Below are 10,482 nucleotides of genomic sequence, written 5' to 3' on the forward strand. Positions count from 1 at the left end.
GTTAAATGACAGTAGACTAAATTTCAAAATTGGGTCAGTCGATTTTTCAGAGCTCGTTGGAGTTCGCCGGTGCGAAGGAAGGGGCTCGGGTGGGGACGGTGGTTGTGGGGGGCGGTGGTGGGGCCTCACCGAATGAAGAAAACTCGACGCGGGTGGGGGTGGGGGTGGCGGAGGAATACATGCGGTGGGGGCGGTTCAGGGGAGGGCGGGGGGTCGGGGCCGGTGGTTCGGTCAGCGGCCCGTGCGCTGTTCTGTATGGGAAGAATCAGAGACGAGGAAGAAGAAGGGTTAGGAGACGTAGGATCTTCATCCAACCGCCTGAAATGGTCGACTGACCCAAATGACAAAAGTCACGCGACTTGCATGCAGACATGCCTTTATATTCAGTACAATCATCGTACCTTCTTAGCACTGCTCCTGAATCCATCAAGCTAAACAACGTGCCACTCGTAATTCCAAACTTGTTGCCCAAATATGAATCTGATATGATGCTGATATTACTAAAACAGATGACATTTAATTGGTCAGCTAATGTTGCTACTTTACTTTCGAAAAGCACGTGCGCCACATATAGAGAGACAGCAGGGAGTTGCATTCTTAATGCGCTCTGGTTCATCATGTGTGGGCACTGCGCAACGAACATTTTATTATCCAAAATTTGCTTGCTCTTCTTTAGCATGTTCCTCTTCCGTTGTTCTTTAATAAGTACTCTCTCCGTTCCTAAATACAAGTCTTTCTATAGATTCCACCATGGACTACATATGGAGCAAAATGAGTGAATCTACACTCTAAAATGTATCTATATACATCTGTATGTGATCCATAGTGGAAATATCTACAAAGACTTATATTTTGGAACGAAGGGAGTATGATACTAGTACAGTATGTTCCTTGTAGTGAAGATGAGCAGGGACATTTGCAGTGTAGAGGTCTATACGGTCGGTTGTCATGGACACTTTGAACTCTTCGGGCCTCTTTGATTCGTAGGATTTTGTAAACATAGGAATAGGATTTGTAGTGGCCAGCCCACTTGAATCCTATAAGAATAGCAAGGAAATGCGGGGAGCTGTGTCGCCTTTGAGAGTTACACTGATATTAACAGTACCGCACCTTCAGTTGAAGAGAGTTGGTACCCGAAGCCTTTCTAGCCGTACCGGCAATAGTAGCCCATATTTTCCAGCAAGTTCCACTTTCCTGATTTTACTTGTGATGCTTACGGTTTTCCTGTTATATCTACACTATAATCTGTGTAGCTGCTTTGTGTCGCACTAGCAGCAGTCCACTCTTCAAGCTAAACAACACACCAATCATAAGTCCAAAGCTTACTTCTTCAAATACGAATTGTGATATGATACTGATATTAGTTAACAGACACACATTTAATTGGTCAGCTAATGCTCCCACTTGATTTTCCAAATGCATGTGGCCACATATAGAGAGACAACATGGAATTGCATTTCTTTTGGGCGCTGTGATTCATCATGAGTGGGCAACCAACATTGTATGCAAAGAAGCGGAACCTCAAGAATATGCTTCCTCTTCTGTTCTTTAACATGTTCCTCTTTTGTTATTCTGTATTTAGTACGTACAGTATGTTCCTTGTCAGGAAGGGGAGCAGGGACATCTACAGTCAACAGCTGATAGAGCTGGCCAGTACGTGATCGATAGGCTTTCAATTAGTAACGGCAATACAACACAGTATTTTCCAGCCAGTTCCACTTTCCCGATTTATATATCCTGGTTATGGTGTACCCCTTTTATGTACACTACGATCTGCCTAGTTGTTGTGTGCTCTTGTTATCATGGTTTGGCAATAAACTCTCTATACAGTATATTATGAACCAAACATCTGCCAACTATCCTTACTTCTGAAGCCTATTTTTTTGTGTACTTGTGCCAGATTATATTAATGCATGCACCATATTACATCACACATGGACTCTCTCATCAGAATCCAGTGATAGCACACAAGGGTTTACAGGGAACCCCTATATTAGAATATCCTCTGCATTACAAAGATAATCTCACTACTATTTATGTTTTCATGCTTCTCGGATATTGTACGTAATCACAACGAATATCAGAATGCACGCATCAGAAGAATATTGTGGAACACTACAACGAATAACAAAATTGGCACCAAGGCATTGAGTGCCATTCTGGATGCAATGAAACTCATATGCTCCGTCGCTCCCCACCTGCAGATTCTTGTTCAGAATATGATCTAATGACTATTCTGACCTCGAGGAGTCGAAGGCAGATGGCCTGTCCTGTTCACCCATCAAGGTGCCTGTTCTAATTTGGCAAGGTTTTATTGATTTCGCGTATCTTGCATAAGGTGTCTTGCATTTCTTCTACTTTGTTTAACCGCCATCTGCTTAGTTTACTCATCATATATGTCAAGATGCCATGCCCATCCACTATCAATACATATTCCATTTGTCATCATACCATGTTTTTCCACTCAAATGTTGTTCTTGTGCATCAGACATCAAGAAGGAAGAGGGTGATTGCCGAACTTGAAGGAGCACTAGCAAAGTCCTTGAAAAACATGGTGGTGCCGGAGAAATCAGACAGCACCTCCCTTATATTGGCTCTACAACCAGTGACACAAAACATAGGACCGACTCCAGCAGACTGTACCCATACTTCACTGGGCACACCACTAGCCCCACCACACAGGACCTGCACTCCAGCAAAAGGTATGCTGATTTCAGTTGCCATAGCACGAGTCGTACAACAGAAAAATCCCACTCCAGCAAAAAGTACAGCAAGTCCACCGGCCGAAGACTCCCATCTGCAGAGACGGCCAATTCCTGCAGATTGGAACCCCATTCCAGTTATCCCCAGTTTAAAAGACAATCCTTTCAATGTTGTTAGGGACTACGTGCATATATTCCCATCATGGGAAGATTATAGCGAAGACAAACACCATTTTCACATCTTCATGTCCTACTTACGTGTAGTGCTATTATTCATGGTGATTATTTTCCTGTTTTCTGCTGATTGAACACATCAATGATTTACATTACATTGTTGTAAGTAGGCGAGGGTCAATCTAGATAGTCATGACAAGCAAAGCTTGCTTGCACTTTTCAAGGAAGCATTGCAGCAGTATCGGTGTTACCTGAGGAAATCACACTTTGGCAAGTCTATAAACGAATTTCCGGTGAAGTCTCATGTGCTCAATTTAGAAGACATTGAATGGAAAAACCTTGTTATGCACTGGTCTCGTTCCTAGGATGAGGTACTGTCTATGATATCACATGACACTTTGAACTTCTACTTTTCCGCATGTGCCTTACGGATCTCTTTTGCAGGAAATCTGCTCGAAAAAGAATTCCGGTTTGAAAAGGATGACAGGATATCGCAAATATGCTGCCCGCTGCTTTGCTCTTGTTAGTACCTGTTGTCCTGTATCACTGTACTTGCATTCATACTTGGTTCATTATGTGACAGCAGTATGCATGATAGCTTGCCTATCAATTGTTCGCTCCAAATTATCTTATTTGTATGAATGGTTATATTAGTGTAGAATATATCCAATTCCAATGAAAAAGTTTAGCTCTGCATTGTTCTTGTAAGTACCTGATGTCCTTTATCAGTGTACTTATATTGACAGCTAATTGTTCATGTACCATCACTCCGCAGCTTATTTTCCTTTGCCCTCCATTTTCTACACATCAGATCTATATTTTCTCTTACCATAAGGTTGGATAACACCGATGCTACTGAAGAAGTTTAGCTTTGCATTGCTCTTGGCTGTACCTTTTGCCTGTATCGTTGTACTTACATTTATAGCTACTTGGTTATGTAGCATGACTCTTCATCTTATCTTAAATATTCTCCATTTTTTCATATTATCACATCTATATTTACTCTTAAAAAATGTAGAATAAAGGCAATGCTTATGAAGAAGATTCTGTGGTAAACTTCTTGAATTGCCCCCCCCCCCCCATCAGCATGGACAAGGTCTTCACCACTAGTGTAAGTTTGTCCTTCACAAGCCTTCAAACTTTGTTGTGTATATTTGGTTAGGCATGACTGCAATAGTTGTTTATTTTTGTTGTTTGCATCAAATTGCATGTTTAAAGTTTATTATGTAAATTATAAACAAAAGTTTGTCCTTCTCAATTTAAGTTTTCAGTTGTACAACCAAGTTCCTTCTTCATACCATGTAAATTAAACTATACAGAGCAAGTGATCTTCTTTTGCACTGCATGTATGCTTCTGTTCTTGATCCGTAATCCAGTGGTGTGGTGAACGTACCCACTACAGCACTATGTCATATTCTGCAATGTCTTAACTATGAACAATGTCATATCATTCTACTATTATTTAAACCGTCTCTTTATTTGCCAATCTGGAATGGGATAAATTGACAGCACACTAACCATTGATACTTATGGTTCTTCATCTGTAATCCAGTGGTGTCGTGAAGCTACCAACTCCTTCACAATGTCATTTCCTGCCATGTCTTAACCTAAACAATGCCATATTGTGTAATGCTATTTTAAATTGTGTCACTTTATTCGTCAATAAGAAATGTGATGAATTGTTAGCACTGATACTTATATGTGCAAAACCTGTCATATGTCTACTTGTTTCTCTTTCAGAGTGACGAGGATATAAGCGTCAAACAAGCGCAGTCTCATCAGCTTGCTCAACTACTTGCACTGCAGCTCCCGAGCAGGGCTAACCTTTCTTGAACTCTATTGAAGTGCTATCGGTTTTGTATATTATTTTGTCGGCGTATTTATTTGCACTGGTGGCGATCTTTGATGCCCAGTGTATGTAATTTGCTGTCTGCTTGTGCTTTATTATCATAGTGGCGAACTTGATGCCCAGTGGATGTAATATGCCATAATTTCTTTATTGTATAGTCTAGGTTTTTTCTTATTCATGATGCTGCAGTTATTTTACTATATATATATCATGTCTTCGCTCCATGAAAAGTAAACCGGCCAACCATAAAATTACGGTACATAATCGGGCCGTCATGCAAATCACTATGTATGGGCCATATCATGGGCCCAGTCATCTTGGTTCATTAACAAGCCTAAATGTAAACCGCCGGCCCTATTTTCGCAAGAAAATTCAATGGTCTTTTAGTAGGCTGAAAAGTAGGTTGGGCCTGAAACGTACCGAACAGCTCACGGGCCATTAACAGGCCAAAATTGTCTCGGTCCTTGTTTGGCCCAATCAGATTATTGGCTGTGAGCAGGCCGGATGCAAAGCGGGCCATAGTTAGGCCCAACTATATGATGGGCTTTTAACATGCCGAAATAAATATAGGGCCGAAATGTTAAACGGGCCTTTAATAGGCCGAAACTAATATCAACCCGTATTACTAAATGGGCCTTTAGCAAATAGAAATCCTAACAGGGCCTCAAGTGGGCCCAAAAGCACAGCGTCCAGTTAACGGGTCGAATCTGATATGGGCCATAATTTAGCCCAAAAGCTCTCAAAGGGCCGGATCTGATATGGGCCATAATATGGCCCAGAATGTCGTAGGCTATTAATGGGCCGGATCTCATATGGGATCTTATTAGGGCCAGAACGTGGCTGGCTGTTAATGGACCGGATCAAATATGGGCCGGCATTTGGCCCAAAACATGGCGGCCTATTAACGGGCCGGCCAGCTAGTGTCTTCAAAATCTTGTGGGCCTTTAGCTGGGCCGGCCCATTATAGTCTGCAAAATCTTGTGGGCGTTTAGCTGAGCGGGCCCATTATGGTCTAAAAAATCTTGTGGGCCTTTAGTTGGGCCGGCCCATTTAATCTTTATGGGCCACTTTTGGATCGGTCCACGTGTCAACATATCATAGGCGCATCTCGCCCATTGGATGAGTGACATCTGTGCCAACGCGGAGCTGACACGTGGTTCTGTCGGCCAATGAGAATTTTACACGTGGAAGATCGGCATTGGTCGTGGCTGTTAGCGGGTTATCGAATCCAAAACCGGACTCGATAGCTTAACGGCGACCCATTACGGTGGATGCCACGTGTCAGTTACCCTTGACGAAAGCACTTCCATGACGCCCATTCATCGTCATGGAAGTGGACACTTCCGTGATGATAATTTTGCTAATGTCATGGAACACTTCTACGACAGCATAGGTATGACTATCTTGATTCTGTCATAAAATCATCATGGATGTACATGCATGACAGAAAACATGACCTACTGTGACAAACACATATCATCACGAAAGTGCATTTTTTTGTAGTGAAGCCATCTACCTACTTGTCCAATAGTACCATCCCTCCCAGTCGTGTTGAGAGGCTCGCAGTAAGATCTGGAGTTTTGCTACCACCAGGGGACTTGGACGAACCCCCGCTTGAAGCGCCACCCACTAGCTCATCGGCGTAGCCACCTGCTTCGGCTTTGGGAATGCCATCAACTTCGGATCAGATGTCGCTGAAGCGCCATCCTTCTCTGCCATAGTACTGCCCCTGACGGAAAGGCGGACACTCACCTGCCCTCAGCCAAGGATGTGCAGTCGCCGCCAGGAACTGCACCACCCACAGAAAGAAAACCCTAATTATTCTAGCGTAGCAGCACAATCGCCTCGCAATTGTCCGCTACCGCGTCCAAGTTTTTCCCGTGGTGGACCCTCCGAGAGATGAAAACAAGGAATCCTATAAATGTGACACAATATACTAATACTTCATCTAGCTGTTCTTCCATGTTCACATCATGTATGTTTTCTCCATCTTCCAGTCATGTTCAGTTCTTTCTTTACTAAATGGCCCCTTACGCCAATTGGCGCAGAGATAAATTGCAGCTTGGAAGTTAAGCGAACTACGTGAAACATAAAATGAAAGTCAAGTGAGCTATTTTGCTATTTTAAGAGACCAAGTGCAGCCATGGACGCAAAGACCAACTGGAGGCAAGAAGAGAAGCAATTTATACAACCAGATTTTTTGTTAACTATTTCAAGGATGTTTGTCGTGAACGGATTGCAAGCCTTTGAAGCTAACAACCTTTATCACGTGTGGTATCAGACCCGGGTCCCTCATCTCGCTTTCATCTCTGGCAACGTGATCCACTTTCACTCATGATATTCGTCATGGGCATCGACACCCAACAGTCAGGTCAATAAAAAGGTTGGTCACACCCCACTACGGTACATGGCCTAAACCATTAGAACCAAGGACTCATATTCGAAAAAGTCAGGCAATTTGGTACCTGCCGGGAAGACATGACATTAGAAAGTATGCCATCTAAGTAAGGCATCAATGTCAGGTTTTGTGGTGAGCGGAGAGCAGCGCGGAATAACAAAGGAAATGAACCCCAACGTCGGTCCTTCGAGGCTCGCCCCTTTGCGCCGGGTCCACTGCACGTATGGGTCCAATGCAACCGAGAAATCAGTTAAGTCCGAACCTCCCTAGTTGTCGGTATTTATTGCCCATGGATCCGGAACCAGATCCTTTGCCTTGCTTTGATGACATGTGGCATTTTGAGGGGCTTAGCTGTCCGGATTTGTTTGCATATAGACGGGTTGCCACGTCACATGCCCAGGAGCTGCAGAGCTTTTACCCTGGCTTTGGCTGCCCTGATCCTTGCCGACACCGTCGTGCCCTCTAGCCCGAATTCATCCAATCTGATTCCAACCGCTGTCGGTCATCGTCTTCCTCGTTGATCCCGACCACCCCAACTTGCCATGTTTGCTCTGTTGGATGCATGCTCGTTGGAACAAGGCCTCCCGCACGCCCAATGGATGCCGGAGGCGTGATTCTGATGCATGCTGCCATCCCTGTTTGTCGCAGGAGCTCTGTCGCCAGCGCGCCACCGCCCTCAGTCGCTGCAATGTGGACCCAGGAGGTCAGGCCGGTTAACCAGCCCTAATGGCCCACTGCCATGTGGGCCCCTCCCACTACGTTAACTATAATTAGTTAAGTCAATTAAAAACCCCTTGTGTCACTGACAGCTGGGGCGCACACCATATTTAAACCTAATTAGTTTAGTTTAAACACTTTTTAACTAGAAGTGTATGACATGTGGGTCCCAGCAGACCCATTGACCAGTCAACCAGACCCCACCAGTCAGCCACACATGCACCTATGTGGGTACACTCCCTGTGTACCCATAGCAATTATATTTATTATAATTTTGAATTAAAATAAATCCAGAAAATTCAGATTTTTTTTTGAAAAATCATACAAAATAATCTATAACTTAGATGAAAATAATTTATGTATGAAAGTTGATTAGAAAAATATGAAGAATCTGAATATGCCATGCACATACCTGGCACACCCCTCTAACATAATGATCATTGACAATTTGCACCTGGATCAGTATGCCGAATAATACCTGAAGCTGGGAAAATATTACCAGATATTTTCCCTCTTCTTTTAAAATGTTTAGTGATGCATTAGAGCATATCATCAACACATATTGCCATGGCATGCATCTGTGTCGCATTTGTATGCCCGTTATTTATCTGTTCCCCCCTCTCCTCTAATATTTCAGTAGACTCCAAGACTTCCGCTGCCCCCGAGTATGACTACGTCGTCGACGACCCGTCCTTCTCAACAGAGCTTATAGGCAAGCAAATCCCCCTTGATCATTCCGATATCGCCTATTCTTTCCCTCTACTTCTGGCATTAGAGAGTGGTTTCAGTTGATGCTTTATCGGTAGATCCTATTCTATGGCATAGCCTACTTTTGTTAAACTGTTGTTGATACTTTACCTGCAATCCTACTATGCTTAGTATAGGTATGCTAGAGTCCCAGCAGTGGCCCTACACCTTTGTCTGTGTGCCATGCTATATTATCGAGCCGTGATCTCCTCAGGGTGAATCTCCTCGGGGCGATGATCATGAATATACTTATACTATTACACTAACATGATACATTGAAGTCGGGTCGGATCATAGAGTACCCATGAGTGATTTACTATGGCGAAATGACAGGGCAGGCGGAGACCACCTAGGAGAGAGGTGGGCCTAGGCCTTGGTCGGTGTCCACGGTTATTTGATAATAACATGTTTAACGAGATTTGGGTATTTGATCTGAGACTGCCACTGACATATACGCACTAACCGCCGCACGGAATAATGGTATATGGAGCCCTCGGTGTCGTACGTTCCTCCCAAAAGCTCTATCAGATGTCAGAGTTGAGCGCATGCGCTTGGGTGATGCAGTAACTACCTGCTTTGTATGAAGAGGTGGGCATGTTCCCGGTCGTCCATGCAACATGCAAGAGTGATTAGGGTGATTGGCCCATGATCCCATCGCGCTTAGGATGTACACCTGTGTGTTGACCTCTTCGAAGAGCCTAGGTAGGACTACGGCGTGTCAATTATCCGAGGTCAGGCACTACCCAGAAAAGTGTGTCCGGCCAGAGGTAATCGAGTGTATCAAGAAATGTGGTGTACCCTTGCAGGGAAGTTAAACTATTCAAATAGTCATGTCCACGCTAACAGGACGACTTGGGGTTGTATCTCGACCTCTTACAACTAAAACCGGATACTTGATAAAACACTCCCAGATACAATCAGAGATACCCAGATATCGCTTTCTCATAGGGAGCCAAGGAGAGGATCTCCGGGCAGGATTATTTTTATATGTATGTACAAGATGATACCATATACGCTCCTATCTTTTATTGATGGAAGATGTAGTCTTTGATAGGATGAGCTTCTCCCCCTTATTCTGGTATTTCTACAGTTTAGTCCACAGATATTAACCCATCCTTTGATATCGACGCATATCTAGTACAGATCTGATGTAAGTCTTGCGAGTACTTTAGATGAGTACTCACCGTTGCTTTGCTACCCTTTTCATTCGACCCGGTTGCTGCAATTGGTAGCACCACAGATGCAGGTTACCCCGACAGTGCTTACTACGTGGAGACCGATGACCAGGAGTAGTCCGGGGGTCCCAGGCAGGAGGCATTGCCTTTCGATCTAGTGTTGTTGTTTTGCTCATCCTTCTTAAGTCAAAACTTGTCTAACCATGTCTGTATGCAAATAATATTTGCTTTCATGACTGATGTATTATGGGTCCTCGTGGCCCTGGCTTGTAATATAAAGATTTATGTTTAAATTTGTGTCGTAGAATTGTGTTGTGATATTGACGTGAGTCAAAGTTCATGATCGTGCATGATGCATGTATGGTCAGTGCATAATTGTAAATGGGGGCGTCACATCCCTTCTCCTAATTCTCTTAACCGCACTTTTCAACAGGATCTTAATTGTGCCATCGACCTCATCTCCCGGTCCAGTGAATCATCATTTGAGGTACCCTTCCTTGAGGTTGTTGACAACCATCATCCTAATTTGTCACGCTCATGTCCCATCAATGGAGCATGAAGTTCCGTCAAAGGACCATACGAAAACGTCCGTTTCTAAGCTAACATCCACTTTCCAAACTGCACTCTCTTAGCATGCCATATTCTAGCTCCGCTTTCCTTACGCCCTTATCCCATGATACCACTATCACTGCAGAAAAATGCAGTTTCTCATACTTCACT

The sequence above is a fragment of the Aegilops tauschii genome, chromosome 2 (genome assembly GCF_002575655.3).
Source record: "Aegilops tauschii subsp. strangulata cultivar AL8/78 chromosome 2, Aet v6.0, whole genome shotgun sequence".
NCBI classification, from domain to species: domain Eukaryota; kingdom Viridiplantae; phylum Streptophyta; class Magnoliopsida; order Poales; family Poaceae; genus Aegilops; species Aegilops tauschii.